Genomic DNA, 18,652 nt, shown 5'->3' with positions numbered 1-18,652 from the left:
GCCCCCGCCTAGAGGCTCTGGACCCAGTAGCCGCTCCACTAGGCTGAAAGGAAGGGAAACTAGAGGCTTGGCCTTCCGTGCATCCAGCCAAGCCCCTGGGGGACGAAGATCGGAGGCGCGAGCATCCGAGGGAACCGCAGTTGCACCATGGAGAGCCTTTGCGAACCGTCCGGAGACTTGGAGGGGACATTTGTGTTTCAGGGCGCAACGGACCCTAGTACCTCCAGGAGCCTGCGTTGCCCGGGTTACCGAAGGCCGCCCCGCCGAAGCCCCGCCCTTGACTGCCGATGCCCCGCCCCCACTGGCTGCGGCCGCCCTCAGTGCTGCCTTAGAGGCCTTGCGGGATTTCAAGGGTGACTTGACTTCGCCCGATCCTGCTCGACTGGGTGGGGTTTCCTGGCCTTCGCTAGGTCGGGAGGCGCGATGTCTGGGTGTGGAGGTGACGAGCCAGGTGTTCTGTGGCACTCCGGCGCTGCTCAGGGCGACCTGCGTAGGGGCCTGCGAGACAGGCCCGCTTTCTGTCAAAATGGCGGCGCCCAGCGTACATGGGTATCTGTTCAGTTGGGGTTTAAGATTCTTGCCCGTGAGAGCGAGCTAGCCTGCCACGCTTCTGATTTTGAAACACTTGGGTCTGGGTTTCCCGGGAGAGCGGTGAGTGAGTGCCGGCCTCATTGCAGCCTGGGGTGCGACGTGGGCAGTAGGTGTGGTAGGGGCTTTACATTGACCGTGGATTTTTTCCTGTTTCCGGATGTGGATTTGCTTTTGAGTGAAGTGTTCCCGTGGTTTTGTAAACTAATAAATGGGTAAAATGCAGCCCGGCTGTAGACTTCGGAGAATAATTAGAGACCTTTAGGGATTTAGGTATTCTCCAAGAAGCGGAGCAAGTGTTCTCCCATGGCTTGACCTAAACTTTTTTGAATTACCTTATTAAAGTGGTGGATAAAGTTGCTTGTTCTGATCTTTGAGCATGGGACTGGGCGCAGGGAAGCCTCAGCCAATTCTGGTACTGTGTTCGCAAAGCAATTTTCTTGTTTTTGGAATCTTGCATTACATAATCAACCTTGGGAAGAACCACACCTTTCTGCACTCAAGCACAGTAAGGAGTAGCTTTATACGTGAAAACAAAACGGCCTGATGCAGTGGCTCATGTCTGTAATCCCAGCACTTTGGGAGGCCGAGGCGGGCGGAACATGAGGTTAAGAGTTCAAGACCAGACTGGCCAACATGGTGAAACCCCGTCAGTGTGACATGGTAAAAGCCCCATAAAACTGTATACCTCAACCACACCTAGGCTTTGTGTTGAAACTACTCTCCGTAATCCTGATGTGACAGGCAAGTAGTCCAAACCCACGCCATCTTGGCCCCTGCGACTTGTAATAAGTAACTAAGGTCTGTAATTTCCGCCCATATCCAGACAATATGTAAACTAACGCTTACCTTGACTTCTGTAAACCACTTAAGTAACAATCGGAATATCCATAGCCCCTTGGCCCTCGGAATGTCTGGAGCCCCTCACCCTCGTCTCCGCCCAGGAGGTGATTTGCTTTTGGAATCCACTGGCCCTCACTCCTGCCCCTCACCCTCATTCCCAAGGTAGTTTACAGGCATAAAAGGTCTTGACACCCTCCTTTCGGGGCCATCCATGGGTTGGAGAGACGCGAGTCCTTCGTGGCCGCCGGCAATAAAGACCCTACAATTTGGCATACTCTTGTCTTGGTGTTAACTTTCTATGCTCGGGCCAGTATAACACGCTACTGAAAAATACAAAAATTAGCTGGGCTTGGTGGCTCGTGCTTGTAATCCTAGCTACTTGGGAGGCTGATGTAGGAGAGTCAGGGACCTGGGAGGCTGATGTAGGAGAATCAGGGACCTGGGAGGCGGAGGTTGCAGTAAGCCAGTTACAATTGTTTCTACCTATTAGGGGATTTAATCATAAATGTATATAATTAATGTATCTAAATGACTCAACGTTGTGGTAATCAAATACAACTTTTCCAAATAAATATGTATAGTTTAAATAGTTTGGGTAGCCTTGTCCTCTGTTAGTACAAGCAAGGGTCACAGTTAGGAAAGTGATAGCTTCCCAGTTAATTCTGAGCCAGGTCTTCACAAAAATACCTCATTAGTTTATTTAAAATGGTTTACCAGTTTGTTGGACATCATTGCCTTGAGAGGCTAATAGAAAATATTAATTTGGAAGCTACGTCTCACTTTTGCATATCTTTATTGTGGAGATGCCTTTTTTGTTTTTTTAAAAGAAGAACTCTATTTGAGATTGTAAGTAGAATGGGCCAGAAGCTGAAGAATGGACCATACACATATGTTCCTTAATATGCATTCTATTCTGGGTTGAAATTTTTCTTAGGGAATATCTAAAATAGGAGGTACCATTTAGGAATCAAAACATAAAAATTTGTTTAATATTCATTTTTCATTTATCCAAAGTTATCAACTACCTATAGTTCTTTATGTAAAATCTTGCATTATCTTCTATTAAAATTAGGGTTGTCCATGACCACCTAATGCTGTGTGAAGAGAAATTTCTCAAATCGTAATAAACAGCGTAACAACAATTTACTGTCCTGAAGCTTAAATATCAAAATGATGTAAAATTTGTATAGAAGTAGTAACTTATGATATTATTTAGAAATTATTCAGTTGGGCATGGTGCTTCATACCTGTAATCCCAGCACTTTGGGAGGCTGAGGCAGGTGGATTACTTGAGCCCAGGAGTTTGAGACCAGCTTGGGCAACATGGCAAAACCCCATCTATACAAAAAATACATCATAGCAAACCTCATCTCTACACAAAAAGTACAAAAATTAGCTGGGAGTGATGGCATGTGCCTGTAGGCCCAGCTACTCAGGAGACTGAGGTGGGAGGATTGCTTCAGCCCTGGAGGTCGAGGCTATGTTGAGCCATGATCATGGTACTGCACTATAGCCTGGGCAGCAGAGTGAGACCCTCTCCAAAAAAAAAAAAAAAAACAAAAGAAAAAAATTATTCTATCCTACACCACACATGAATCTAAGTATTATACATTGATCCTTCATTTTAATAGAACATGAAGGGGGAAGACCTTATATATCAACTCATTCATTTGTACAGATGAACAAACTCAAGCCTTTTTCCTCATTTATTAATTCCTTCAGCATTTATTGAAGACTTCATAAGTACCATACTTTATGATTTTTTTGTTTTTTGTTTTTTTTTTGAGATGGAGTTTCACTCTTGTTGCCCAGGCCGGAGTGCAATGGCGCAATCTCAGCCACTGCAATCTCTACCTCCCACGTTCAAGCAATTCTCCTCCCTCAGCCTCCCAAGTGGCTGGGATCACAGGTGTACACCACCACGCCTGGCTGATTTTTTGTATTTTTAGTAGAGATGGGGTTTCACCACGTTGGCCAGGCTGGACTCGAACTTCTGATCTCAGGGGATCCACCTGCTTTGGCCTCCAAAAGTGAGGGGATTACAGGTGTGAGCCACGGTGCCCAGTCCATAAGTACCATATGTTGTATAAGATGACATAATTACAGTGATGAGAGACTCCCCACCCCTAAGAAACCTGTAGGTGACTAGATAAACCAAACAATAATTTATAGAGACAGGTTCTTGCTCTGCTTCCTAAGCTAGAGTGCAGTGAGTGGTGTGATCATAGCTCATTTTAACTTCAAACTCCTGAAGTGATTTTCCTGCCTCAGCCTCCCAAGTAGCTAGGTCTATAGGCTCATGCTACCATGTCTGGCAAATTAAAAAACATTTTTTTTTGTAGAGATGAGATTTCACTATGATGTCCAGTGTGGTCTCAAACTCGTCAGTGCCTCTCCTGCCTTGGCCTCCCAAAGAGCTCAGCTTATAGGTGTGAGCCGTGGCACTTGGCCAATAATTTCTTTTTGACAGTTGCTGTGATAAGAGCAATAATTTAGCAAGTACTAAAGGAATACGGAAGAGGAATATTGAACCAGGACTTTTGCTTAAGGGAAGGCTTTCCATCATAGGTGTTTCTAGAATGAATAGTAAGAGCCAGATGAGGAATGTGGTTAAAGATTGTATTGGATATTCCAAGCATGGAGGCAGAAGGGTGCTTGATCTATTTAGAGAACTCTAAGTGTTTTAGGATGGTAGGAGGTGGGAAGGGAGGGACCACAGAAGTGGTTAGCCCTGCACTAAGTTTATTTTAGTGATGTTTTCCCTATTTCTGGAATAAATCATTTCTTCCCTTATGCATTGGCTGAGTCATATAAGTAGAGCTGAACAGCTGAGCTGTTGAAATGGAGATTATTTATTCAGGTATGGATAGCCTTTTGTTTCAAATCATGAATTTGAATCCTATTTTTCAGAGGCACTGAAATTTTATTTGTGCATTCAAGAGATACCCAGCAGCCTGGAAGTTCAAGTTACTGTCCTCGTGATGATAACTTGAGGACGATATATAAATCAAACATGGATCCCATTTTCCAGAAGTTTATACTTTAAATACATTTGTATATAATTAAAATAAGGAGTAGGAGATATTGGGTTGGTGCAAAAGTAACTGTGGATTTGACCATTAAAAGTAATGATCAAAACCGCAGTTACTTTTGCACCAACCTATACAAAGTGCTTCAAGGAAAGGGCTGGCGAAGCATCGTTGGGTCTCAGTGTAAGAAGTCACTTCCATCCCTTATGCTTGGGCCACACCTCAGACCAACAGCAGGGCTGAGGCCCAGGCTTCTGAGATTTTTGTTTAATTGTTTTTTAAGTTCCCTCCATGATTGGGTATAGCCAGGGCGGAGAAACATTGATCTGAAGGAATCAGGAGGCTTCATGGAGGAGGTAGTGTTTGTGTTGGGCTTGAGAAGATTTAAGTTTCTCCTGGGCCTTGAAAGAAATTGAAGAATTTGAATGGGTGTGTGGTGGTAAGATGGCTACTGTAGGTGGAAGATGATTTACCCTTTGCCTTGAAGGGGTGAAAGAGAAACCCTGATTGAGGTCTAAGAGAAAAACACTCATGACCTTGGAGGGGCTTTGGCCGGAGCTGTAGAGTGCATGAGGGTGAGAACAGGGAGATCCCGTGGAAACGTGATACATCGACTTTCATATGTGTTAGGCACGAGACGAGCTGAGTCCCAAATGACTTGAGTTAATCTTTCTATGACTCGATGGAAGAGCTATTATCTCCATTTAAGAAAAGTGAAGCTGGCCCGGTGTGGTGGCTAACATCTGTAATCCCAGCACTTTGGGAGGCTGAGGCGGGAGGATCACTTGAGTTCGGGAATTTGAGACCAGCCTGGGTAACACAGTGAGATGTCATCTCAATATAATAATAGTAAAAAACAACAACAACAAAAAAATGAAGCTGAAAGTTTATTTAGCCAGGATCAGACAGCTAGAAAGTAGCTAGGGTGGGTATTCGCCTGAAATGTGATCTGTCTAGCTATGATGCAGCACTGCTTCACAGATAAAGTACCAGCTTCAGGAATTTGAAGTTTATTGATTTTCCTTGGATAACATGGGTAAATTTTAGTCATATTTGAATTTTAATTTGGTTGGAGTCTCACTTATTTGTAAAGCTAACCGATTTGTATAGGAAATATTATAAATATTCAGGGAATCTCAATTGTTGATTTTTATACCAGCTTTTTAGTTATTTAAGATAAATTTACATTTTATTCTATTACCATCTCTTTGAAAAGGCTTAGTGCCTTTTTTTGGTTGTCTATTTATGTGTGTATGTGAGACATTTCCTCTTGGGGGATTCTCTGAGACTCCCATTTCTGTAGAAGCTCTTTTCAAATATACTTATGGAAAATCTGTTCTCTGTTTTGAGAAACCTTGAAAGCTATGATACATTGCAACTAGACACTCTAGCTTCATTGATTGGAGACTAAGGGTTCCCTTACTTGTGGGCAGTAATAATAAAATTGACAATTTATTTTGTGTAAAGTATATCAAATGTTATTTATTTCTAGAGATTTTTTTTTAAACACATTATTTTCATTGTAAAGGGAAGAAACCATCTTTTCATACTACAAATCCCTACCAACATGGGAATTCTTTTACAGTGGGATTTGTTGTAATATTCTGTTACAGATTACTTTCATTCTTTTTTTGTTCCTGCTTATGGGGGACCAGTATTTTAGGAATAATATTTTCACACTGTCTGGATATTTTAGAATGATTTGTTAATCAAACTAGCTACAGCTGATTGTAACTATAGCTATTATTTATTTAGAGTTTGTTTTCTCTCTTCTGGGAGCTTTGCCATGAAAAGAAGAGTCCTCTCTATGCCCTTTAGCAATATCTCATTTTAGTAATTTTTCTAGGGACATATTTGAAGTTCTGATTGACTTCTTTGAGTGAGAGTATCAGTTGCCATCTCTTGTTTGTTCAGGTCAATAGGTTGTTTACAGAAAACGTTTAGGATTTGCAGTGTTGACTCTCTACAAAAAACAGCCTACATTTTTCTGATCACTGGAAAAATACTAGGTCAGTGTCTTCAGATACGCCATTCTGAGTTCTGTGGTATTAACTGATCTCTCAGAATGATACATGCCTTTGATAGTATACTGGAGACTGTTATTAACAGCAGAAGATATACAGAGAAGTCATGATTTCTTTGCTGTTACAGTGCATACTTTTACATAATTTAATATTTTATAACTTTTTAATGTAAGCATTATTTTCTGAGCACAATTGAAGCACCTCAGCCTGGCAAACCTGTAACCTGTATATGTGATTGTGAGTTTTAATTAACTAACAGTATTTAAGACTAATAAAAGGCTAGCTTGTGTGGAATGGATTCTAGTAATATTGGCAGACAGTAAAACAGAGTTAGCTTCAGTTAATGAAGATGAGTTTTTTGGGAGATTTATCTTTTTTAACAGTTCCTGGAATTCTGTGCAGGAGAAAGTAAAATGGAGCAGTGATGAAATAGAAAAAGCTTACCAGGCAGCATACTTTCTTCCCTGTTTCTTGACATTTTGGGATAAGCATCCTGTTATTTATTTCAAGTCTTGCAGCACTTTGAGACAAGCACATGTGCCTGGGCATTTATAACATTAAACCCTTTAGGAATCCCACTGACGCCCTTGGCTTCTGTGTACTGAGAGCTGGGCTGGATGATAATTACAGTCAGCTTTCATTTGTAGAGCGCAGGTCTTCAAAGAATTTCCAAGTAAACTATCCCAGATTAATACATTTCAGGACATAAGTGTGCTTCACCAGAACTGTCAAACTGTCTGGATGCCCTCCTGTTAACTTTGAAGAGGAGATTCCACATGTGTCAAGTTATAGTGTTTCCTAAACTTTCTTCTGTTGTCTTGAAAGCTATTTGAAAATGAAATGTTCATTATAGTACTGGTGGTCAGGTATGTTCCTTAGATATATATGAATTATTGTCACCACAGCATAGACAGTAATTTTTATGCCATCTTCTCCCCAAAAACCTGCAGCACTTTTAGGATGAAGTCTAATTCCTTAACACAGCCTATGAGACCCTGACGAGTATGGTGCGTACCCACTTCTCCAGCCCTATGTCATACCTTTTTCTTTTTGTATGCCTAAATTCTTTTTTATACCTTTTTCTTTTTCACTTGCTTTTTCTCATTCTTTAGTACTTACCTCTTTCTCCTCCACCCTGGGGGCCTTTGCAAATGCTGATCCGGCTGCCCGGAGTGCCCTTCCATCCCTTCCTAATTATTCTTCGGATTTCAGTTTAACAGATGGTTACTCAATTTACCTTCTCTAACTTGAGTAAATCTTCATCTTTTAAGCTCCCTTAGTATTGTGAATTGCTCTTCAGCTTAGAGTGACTGAAGTTGCAAGTCACAGGAAACTGAAGTCAAATTGATTTAAACGAACATAGTGGCTTTATTGTCTCCTGTGTCTTGAGAGTTCAGAAGCCAGATGGGCTTTAGGGTTGATTGGTTTGAGTGACGTTGCTAAAGATTCAATTTTGTGCTTTTCTCCACTTTGTCTTCTCCAATGTCAATTTTATTGTCTGGCCAGAATCCTCTCTTGGTTGTGGGAGACCATCAACAGTTTGGGGGTACTTGTTTCCAGAGCCTTAGAGGAGTGAGAGAGCTTCTGGACCAAGAGTGCCAAGCAGTCCTCTCTGTTCATGTCACTGGCCCTTCTGCGTCATGTACTCATCCATTTCTGAACCAATAACTGGCCAGGGAGAAGATACGATTTTAGGATGGAAACAATTGCCTAACTCCTAGAGGCAGGGGTTGGGGAAGGTGTCCCCAAAGTATGTAGGCTGTGAAAGCTGAAGGATGGAGCTGTAGGCATGGGGGAACACACACTGAAATTGAGGTAGTTACCAAGAGAAAGGGAAATTATTTTTTGTAAAAGGTAACAAAGTTCACTAGAACAGTCTTGCCAGAGTTATGTGTTTCTTTTAATATTTTTTGTGATATTAGGCTGTGTATGAGAACAGAGATTATGTTTTTGATTACCATTGTTTCTTCAACACTTTACATCTAGCTTTGCACATAGTAAATTATCAATAAATATGAATAGTGTAATGACTCAGTCACGTAAGATCCAAATACAGTAAGACCCTGTTCCCTACCGTTACCCATGGTTTTGCTTTCTTAGTTACCCAGAGTCAGCTATCTTCTGAAAATATATAATGGAGAATTCCAGAAATAAAAAATGCATGTTTTAAATGGGTGTGTTCTAAGTTTTGTGTTGAAACCTGCCCAGGGCATGAATCCTTCCTTTGTCCAGTGTCTCCATGGTGTATACATGCCACCTGCCTGTTAGTCACTTTGTTGCCTTCTCAGTTATCACAAGATCACAATTTGGTTATGGACAGATCACAAGAATTAACAGAGTGAGTGCAGTGGGGTGAAATGTTTTGAGAGAGAGAAAGAAACCATATTCTTTGTCTTTTTCATAACATTTATTATAGTAGGTATATTGTTATAATTGTTCTACTTTATTATTAGTTTTTCTTGTTGAATTAATGATGGGTTTTTATTTTTTTCTTTTCAAAAAACAATAATAACCACTATCTTATGCAGAAATGATATCATGAGCAGTTGCATTATTAAATCAAGGAGAAACACAATCAGAGAACAGGCAGAAAAATTATGATTATAATAGTTTGTATTTTTCTTTTCTTTCTTTCTTTCTTTCTTTTTTGAGACAGAAACTTGCACTGTTGCCCAGGCTAGAGTGCAGTGGCACAATCTCTGCTTCTCTGCCTCCTGGGTTCAAGTGATTCTCCTGCCTCAGCCTTTAGAGTAGCTGGGATTACAGGCACACACCACCACACCCGGCTAAGTTTTGTATTTTTAGTAGAGACAGGCTTTCACCATGTTGGTCAGGCTGGTCTTGAACTCCTGACCTTGTAATCCTCCCACCTTGGCCTCCCAACGTGCTGGGATTACAGGCGTCAGCCACCATGCCAAGCCTTGGTTTGTATTTTTCTTATCTCAGATTGTTTTTATTTATTTGTATTGATACATAATAGATGTACATATTTTTGGGATACATGTGATAATTTAATACATTAATATAATTTGTAAAGATCAAATTAGTGTAATTGTGATATCTATCACCTTAAATATTTGTTTTTATGCTAGAAACATTCAAATTGTTTTCTTCTTGCTGTTTTGAACTATAAACTATAGTCACTCAGTGAATTATCATACACTAAGTCTTATCTCTTATATCAAGCTATATTTTTACTTATTAGTCAACCTCTCTGCATCTCTCCTGCCCTGTACCCCTCTTGGCCTCTGGTAAACCACAAGTCTACTCTCTATTTTCATGAAATTCACTTTTTTAGTTACGACATATGAGTAATTAAATAATACGATGTTTGTCTTTCTGTGCTTGGCGTATTTCACTTAACATAATGACCTCCAGTTCCATCCATGTTGCTGCAAATGACAGGATTTCATTCTTTTCTATAGCTGAATAATACTCTATTGCGTATTTATCCCACATTGTCTGTATCCTGGCATCCATTGATAGACAAGTTGGTTCCATATTTTGCCTTTTTTTTGTGAATAGTGCTGCAGTAAACATGGGAGTGCCAATTACAATGCACATATCTTTTTGATAATACTGATTTCCTTTCTCTTGGATTTAGTCCCAGCAGTGGCATTGCTGGACATATGGTAGTTCTATTTTTAGTTTTTTGAGGAACCTCCATACAGTTTTCCATATTGGCTATACTAACTTAAATTTTCACCAACAGTTTACAAGAGTTCCCCTTTCTCCACATCCGTGCCAGCATCTTTTATTACTTTTTTGATAAAAGCCATTTTACCTGGGGTTAGATGATATCTCATAGTGGTTTGGATTTACATTTCTCTGTTAATTAGTCTGTAGAGCATTTTTTATATAATTATCGGCCATTTATATGTCTTCATTTGAGAAATGTCTATTGAGATCTTTTACCCAATTTTTAATCAGATTATTTGTGTTTTTTTCTTATTGAATTGTTTGTGCTTGTTAGATATTCTGGTTATTAATCCCTTGCCAGATGGATGGTTTGCAAATACTGTCTCCTATACCGTGGGAGATTCTGGGTTGTGTTTTCATTTTGTTGATTGTTTTCTTTGCTTACAGAAGCCTTTTTCCTTGATGTAATCTCATGTTTCTGTTTTTGCTTTGGTGGTCTGTGCTTTTGAGGTCTTCACAAAAAATCTTTGCCCAGATCAATATCCTGGTTTGTTTCCCCAATGTATTCTTGTAGTAGTTTCATAGTTTCAGGTCTTAGATTTAACTCTTTAATTTTCGTATATGGTAAGAGACAGGAGCTCAGAATCGTTTATGGAAGAGTGTCTTTTTCCCATTGTATGTTCTTAACAACTTTGTCGAAAATGAATTGACTGTAAATGTGTGGTTTTATATCTGGTTCTCTATTTTATTATTAGTTATTGTTCACTCTCTTACCGTACCTAATTTATAAATTAAACTTTACCATAGGTATTCACATACAGGAAAAAACATGGTAAACAGTACTTAGGGTTTCGTACGCTCCATGGTTTCAGGTATCAACTGTGGGTCTTGGAACCTCTGCAGACAGAGAGGAGCTATTGTAACTTACCTGTAAAAATTATTCAGTGACTTTGCAGATAGTATTAGTTGGCTACCTATCAACCAAATCAACTATACTTCTTCCCGACCATTACAACCCTGATTTTGTTTGGGTGGCCACGTGCCTAGTTCCTGGAAATGAATTGTAATGTGGTCTTAGGCATTCGTGGTGATTCCGTTCCCTTTTTACCAGATACTTGTTAATCATAGTCAGGCATAGCCACAAGATACAGATCTGGTTAATGAGACAACAGGAAGTTGACTGGAAGGTTTCTAGGAAAGATTTTGTTTTTTATTAAAAGATAAGAACTCACACAATAGGGCTTACTATGTCATCTTCTCCCCTGCTTGGAATGCAACTAAGACTAATGCTTGAAGCTCAGCAGACATCTTGCAACTACGAGAAGTGCATGAGGGAAAGGCCAAAACAATATGAGATTGCAGCCTAAAAACTGGGTTTTCTGAGCTGTGGAGTGAACGCTGGAACTGGATGCCTCTAGACTTCATATTGTGCTAGCAACTAATGTCTTTCTATTTTAAGCCATGATTATTTGGATTTTCTGTTTTATGCAGCTCAACATGTCTATTTATGTATTTATTTTAGAGATAGGGTCTTGTTCTGTCACCCGGGCTGGAGTGCAGTCACACAATCATGGCTCACTATAGCCTCCAACTCCTGGGCTTAAGCAACCTCCCCCCTCAGCCTCCTGGGTAGCTGGGACTGCAGGTGCTTGCCATCTTACCCAGCTAATTAAGACAAATTTGTTTTTGGTAGAGGTGAGGCTTTGCCTTGTTGCCCAGGCTTTTGAACTTCTGGCTTAAAGCAATTCTCCTACCTTGGCCTCCCAAAGTGTTGGGATTACAGGTGTGAGCCTGGGCCAACATGTCTCAATATAGGGCCAAAAATAAAATAGAGCTTCCCTGCCTCAGCCTTGCCAAAAGTCTTTCTTTGTAATTTATTATATTTGTCAATTTAAGGTTATTTGTCTTTGCTGCTTGTGAAGCACTGGGATATTTTATTTTTGTCTTAAAAAGAATGTGTTTGTTACATGTACACATAGGCCAAGCTTTTTTGCACTGAAGGGCATTTGTGTATGAGGGTCCTTCTGTTGAATAATCAATATTCTCTTATACTCTTCACTGCATTCATGACTACTCAGCTTAAATGTTGCTTCTTCAGGCAATGTACCCAACTTCAGTTTAAATTACACCCTTCTGATTTTATTATTGTTTCTTATGACAGCTTATTCTTTACCTTAAATTTTTATAATGTAAAATTGTACAAAGTATATCTACATAATGGTGGGTTCTTGGCTTAATGTTGAGTTCTCCCACAAGAATTCCATGAGGGCTGGGACCATCTCTGTTTTGTTCATCACTAGAGGCATAGTGCCTAGTAAGTGCTCAGTAAACCTTTATTAAATGAGTAAATGAAGGAACATATAAACCTGAAATTTTTAGATTTCTGCATCTTTCATCCTCCTGCTCTGTCACCACCAAGAATATTAGGTAACATGAAGTGTTCAGCCACTTTTTTGTTGTATTTGTTTGGATTACATTGCTCCCTACTGGTCAGGATTTAGGGTTAGATTTTAGGCTTCGAGACTTTAATTTTGTTTGCCTTATTAGAAAATACAATGGGAGTAGCATAGTCACTTAGCATACTAACTGAGTAAACATCTTGTCAGTTCCTTCAGAAGAGTGATACGTATTTTGGATACTTTTTCTCTTGCGTTATGATTTCTTCTATCAGAATTTTACATTATCTTAAGCTTTGCTGGCACTATTTTTACAAATTGAAGTTAAAAGCCCCTGGTAGTGAATGTTTATATTTTATGCTTTTGGATAGCACTGGAAGCATGGAAATGACTATCATTTTAGCTCTGTTGTTAGTCACAATCATTTAAAATTGCATTTGGAATCTCTTCTTTCTGAAAAAGTAGGCTCAATGGCGGCGGGGGGATTTGTATAAATTATTGACACAAGTTATTGACTTAAAATGCAGATACTTTATAATTTTTTTAGTTTCATCATGCTGTAATTCTAGATTGTTGGTATTATTTTACTGTGTCTAGGGAGATTTATTGTGCATTTTTGAAATGAGTATAAATGCTGTATGTATGTGATAGTAAGGGAGAAAACTTGACTGAGATATTGTCAATTTGGTAGCATTTCACAGCTGTATCAGATTTTTCCACATCATTTTAGGTAAATTACTTAACATTTGGATAATCACATAATTTATTTCTTATGTCAGGATACTTGAGATCAGTGAAAGTGGGTGCTATTAAATAATTATGCTGGCATGACAGGCATAAACATGAACTGTCTTGGGGATACTGACACATATGGTCATTCTACTTGATAACAGTAATCTGTGATGACTTTGTTACTCTGCATACCCTTGGAATTGCAAGAACTAAGAATTGGAGGCTCATCAAAGAGCTTCACTTTCCCTTTATTCTCTACAGAATGCATCCTCAACACCTTCTGCCCAGATGTGTGATTCTTCAATTGTGTGATCACTCTGGGTTCCCAAACTGATGTGGCTCCGTGGCCAGTAGGAGACTGGGGGTGTCGGGCACAATAAGAGGTTGTTCTTGGCTTCAAGGATGAATCTCTTTGTGCATGATTAGCTGGCTGTACTAAGGTGCAAGAGGAATGGAAATGTTCACTTAGTACAGAAATTGTGGGCACATGGTTATTTAATCACGATCTTACTTTGTATTGTTTGGGCTTCTAAAAGAAAGCTTGTGAATATTAACAGGAACATAAAAAAAGTAATTGGGCCTTTCAGTACAGGAGCTTTTAACAACGAATTTGCAGACTTTTCAGGTCTTTCCCTTGCTGCAGCTCTGCCATCTGTGCTGTGGAAGGGGCCTCTACCCCTGCCTTTCCTTGGTTAAGATAGTGATTTTCTGTTAACTGAGTCTGTCTTCTATTAAACAGAAAAATGATAACATGTCATTGTGATGTGGTCTTGAGCCTCATGTAGGAGATTTTCCTGAGAGTCACAGACAATATTGAATTCTATTTTTTCTCAAACAGTTTTTAATTGATTGCCCAACATTGCAAAAGACATTTGACATACATTCTTACTTGGTTGATTCTTATACTAATTTAGCAAAGTAGACATTGTTACTTATATTTTGTCAAGAAAGACAGAAACACCCTTCTCCCCACTCCACCACCACCAAAGCTTAGAGTTTAAATAAGTGGCCCAAGTTCACATGACAGATTTGATATTTGAACTGAGGACTGTTTGATTCTAAAATGTGTGCATTTACCAGACTATGGCATGCCATATTTGATTTGGTAGTAAAAATTAAAAGCAGCCTTGAAAAACTAAAATTATGTTTAATTCTTACTGTCTGTAATTAGCATTCTTCTGCATTGGTTAAGTGTTTTTACCACTGTGTTTGTTTTCAAGCCCTAATTGTCCAGGAATTGGGTTATTCTCTTTGGCTCTATGCTTGAAGAAGTATAATTGATGTGTAGATTTTTAAATATAATGATAGAAAGTGATCATTAGTAAGCATACACTAAGCATTCAATGAATATTTGCTATTTGGTCATTTGATGAAACTGAGCTTTGGTTTTATGTTTTGTTTGAATCCCATTCTTTTAACTTCAATATTGGCTTAAAAATTTTTTTTTTAATTTTTTAAATTTAATTTTTATTTTTTGCTTAAAACTCAAAAAACTAGTTTTTTTTTTTCTTTTTCTTTACTATATGGCAGGTTTTGCAATTCTAGGATGGGGAATATGAATTTTAAATGATTTGTGGTTCTGTCAGCTCAATCAATGACAACTTTGGTCTCTAACTTGTGTGTTAGACAACCACGGGAGCCACAGAAACAAGGACTTATGAATCCTGAGTGTCCCCAACATCATCTGTTGATTTAACACAGTTTTGAAGTTTCAAAACTTCAAAATGGGGAGTATGTCCTCCCCTTTTTCAAACACATGTGGGCAGTGTAGTGATTGTAAAAATATGCAGTGATTAAAAGCTACTGTGATTCATTAATGCTTTCAAGTAATTTCTAATTACTCAATGGATATTGAAAGTATATATCTGATCTTGTTGGGGGTTGGATACTTTTTCAAAGTTAAAACTTACCCTCAGGCTAGAATAGCCTGGGAATCCCTGGTGTCGTCATAATCAGGTCAGGGTATTTCTCCCATTTTAACCATATGGCTTCTGTCTCGTCCATGGCTCCATGGCATATTCTCATCTGCCCTCATATGGCAGAAGCATGTCCTCTCATTGTTCTATTAGCAGCGCCTGGGGCACTTCATTCTTGGCTCCCACCCCTTTTTGACTGAGCAATCAATAAAACTCTCTATTTTGCTTCTAATCCAGCTCTCAATTTGTTTATGTGCTGAACAATATGTTATTAGCAGATAGATGCTGAGATAAATTCTGAGATTGCACCTTGCATAGGATTCAATAACTATTTGCATAGAATTCGACAAGTATTTGATAATTGACTGATTAATAATTCACTGGACTATCCTTATCTTGCTACTATCCATATTTTCATTGTTTATGTCTCTTGATTTTCTTACTTATTTTCCTGAAAATTGGATTTCTTTCATGTTGCAGGATTCTTGTATTTGAAGCTAAGTAATATGAATTTTAAAATGAGCGTGGTTCTGTTCTGATGGCTCAGTTGTCTTTGCTCCTCGCCACTGTGATGTTCCTGGTTCATGCTCTCCTTAGCTCCCATCTGCATTAGTGGGACTACTCTTTGAGTGCTTATTATGTATCAGGTGTTGGGTAGCTGCTTCAGGTGTTACCTTGTTTAATACTCATAACAATCCTGTAAAAGAAGGAAACAAACAGTAAGTGGGTCGGCTGACCCACTTGGCATTTGGAGTCAAACGTGATTTGTTGACTGAACTTCCTCCATAACCTCAATTTTAAGCATTTCCCTTACTCTGATATTCTTAGATTTCAGTTGACTCCTTTTGCCCCCACTACTCTGCAATTCTTTGAAACCGCTAGGATTTACAATCCATTGGCCTTCCTGCCTTTTCATTGTGCCATATCCCTCTCATATCTTTACGTCCCTTCTTACTTAGCCTAGATTTTGTGTTCACTGCTTTGTAATATCATTCTAATTGTTCTGCTATATAGTTCTCAGTTCTACTTATTTCCCTACTCTGCTTTGTTGATGTGCTTTTACTTGTAGACTGATTTATAGTGTAAAGAAGAAACCTTGTAGGTATATACCCATCTCTCTAGCTATCTGCATTTCTTCTTATGATTTGGTGACGTTGCATATGTAACCAGTATGTGGACCTAGTGCGAGCCATGAGATGTAAATCAAACACAGTTTTCTTTTTTTTCTCTGTAGCATGTCTTTAAAATTGTGTTCAGTAACGCTTTTTTTATTTTATGGCATAAAGTGTTGTGCAATTCTAGAATCATAATAAAGCCAATTGAGTTCTTTCAACTAAAAAAGAAATGTGGTCATTCAGCGGTCATTTCCTGCCTCTGGGTAAAAGCTTCTTTCCTTACCTACTTCCCCTGTAAAGGATTTGTTGATGGGAAAGTGTGGGGATGTATGGCTGGCTTTTTTTTTTTTTTTTTTTTTTTGAGACGGAGTTTCGCTCTTGTTACCCAGGCTGGAGTGCAATGGCGTGATCTCGGCTCACCGCAACCTCCGCCTCCTGGGTTCAGGCAATTCTCCTGCCTCAGCCTCCTGAGTCGCTGGGATTACAGGCACGCACCACCATGCCCAGCTAATTTTTTGTATTTTTGGTAGAGACGGGGTTTCACCATGTTGACCAGGGTGGTCTCGATCTCTTGACCTCGTGATCCACCCGTCTCGGCCTCCCAAAGTGCTGGGATTACAGGCTTGAGCCACCGCGCCCGGCTATGGCTGGCTTTTTTTCTCTTTCTCTGCTTATCCCTTTCCCGTGAGCTGAGTGTTTACCACTTAGGCCACTGCCAGAGTGGAAGAATGGGAAAAGAGAGTAAAGAACCACAGCAATTCTGTGTTAGCTGGGTGGCTAGGTACTCTAGGCTTTTTCTTGGGTTCTTCAGAAGACCCCTACTGGATCCTTCCAATTTCATCTTCCTTGAATTAGGCGATTCTTCTTGGCTTGCTATATCTCCCTTTGCCCCTGGCTCTTCAGAGCTCCTTTCCACAGAAGAAATGTTACTGTTGATGTTCTCCAAGCTGCCCAGGTGCTTTCTTGGGCAAGACTTACAGTGGCTTAGCGCTGGCTCTCTCCTGTACTGCCCTTATCTGGCCCCTGAGACAGCCCACTGCTGGTTGGTGCAGTAACCTCACCAATGCAGTCCTTTGTGCTCACTCTCGGCCCTTCCTCAAGTCTCTAGTGCCTGTTGGGTGCATGTTCATGGTCTACCCCACTGCATGGAGCAGACATCAGCCCCTTCCCCAGGGGATTGGTTGAAACTTTTTGAGGCAGATACTTTTTCTCCTTCCCTTGGCTTGAGGCCAAGGGCTCCATCAAACTCCTCTGAAGGAATCCTTTGAAAATCCCTCTCTTTTCAGCGCTCTGACTGCTTTTTGTCTTGTCTTTGGACTGACTGTAGTCCTAGAGTTGCAGAAATGATTTTCATCCATTCCCTTTGTAAATTGTACATTTGGCATTTATTCATTTTTATCTCATTCAAAACTTCAATTTAACATCCTGACATACAGGTTTTCTGAAAATGATACCTACTCTTTATTTAAAATCCAAGCACATTGGAAAAGAAGTGGGAGACAAGCCACAAGTCGTATAGTCTGGAAATGATGGTGGTTAATATTTGGTAAGCATCATTCTAATCACCTGTGTAAGCTTGCTTTTGCGCTGCTATAAGGACATACCTGAGACTGGGTAATTTATAAAGGAAAGAGGTTTAATAGACTCATAGTTCCAGGGGAGGCTTCAGCAAACTTACAATCATGACAGAAGGGGAAGCAAACACACCCTTCTTCACAAGGCAGCAGGAGAGAGAAGAATGAGAGCCAACCAAAGGGGAAGCCCCTTTTCCTTTTTGTGGAGAATAGGGTCTCACTATATTGCCCAGGCAGGTCTCTTGAACTCCTGGGCTCAAGCCATCCTCCTGCCTCTGCCTCCCTAAGAGTTGGAATTATAAGCGTGAGCCACTGCACTCAGCAGGAAGCCTTTTATAAAACCATCAGATCTCATGAGAGCTATCATGAGAATAGCATAGGGGAAACTGCCCTCATGATTCAGTTACCTCCTACCCGGTCCCTTTCATGACCCCTAGGGATTATGGGAACTACAATTCAAGGTGAGATTTTGGTGGGGATACAGTGAAACCATATCATCACCCCTTTTTGAGACAAAGTCTTGCTCTATTGCCAAGGCTGTAGTTCAGTGGCATGATCTTTGATCACTGCAAACACTTGCCTTCCAGGCTCGAGGGATTCATCCACCTCAGCCTCCTGAATAGCCGGGACTATAGGTGTGTATCACTATAGCCAGCTAATTCTTGTGTGTGTGTGTATTTTTTTTTTTTTTTTTTTAACAGATAGGGTTTTACTGTGTTGCCCAGGCTGGTCTCAAATTCCTGGGCTCATGTGATCTGCATGCCTTGGCCTCCCGAAGTGCTGGAATTACAGGCAT

At 40.0% G+C, this 18,652-nt stretch overlaps 1 protein-coding gene across 4 annotated transcripts in view; it reads left to right on the top strand.

The window, feature by feature from the left end:
• Nucleotides 1-506: 506 nt before the first annotated feature.
• Nucleotides 507-18,652, top strand: part of FARS2 (phenylalanyl-tRNA synthetase 2, mitochondrial) — a 523,925-nt gene continuing 505,779 nt past the window's right edge. For all 4 annotated transcript variants that reach the window (XM_032250125.1, XM_032250124.1, XM_032250126.1 and 1 more), the window contains exon 1: nt 507-655. The gene's annotated coding sequence lies outside the window, so the exon portion shown is untranslated. The remainder of the gene's footprint in view (nt 656-18,652) is intronic.

The sequence above is a fragment of the Sapajus apella genome, unplaced genomic scaffold, assembly GCF_009761245.1.
Source record: "Sapajus apella isolate SASKATOON/1434 unplaced genomic scaffold, GSC_monkey_1.0 scaffold70, whole genome shotgun sequence".
NCBI classification, from domain to species: domain Eukaryota; kingdom Metazoa; phylum Chordata; class Mammalia; order Primates; family Cebidae; genus Sapajus; species Sapajus apella.
Note: the sequence above shows the minus strand (reverse complement) of the source record. Positions and strands in the feature narration are given on the sequence as shown.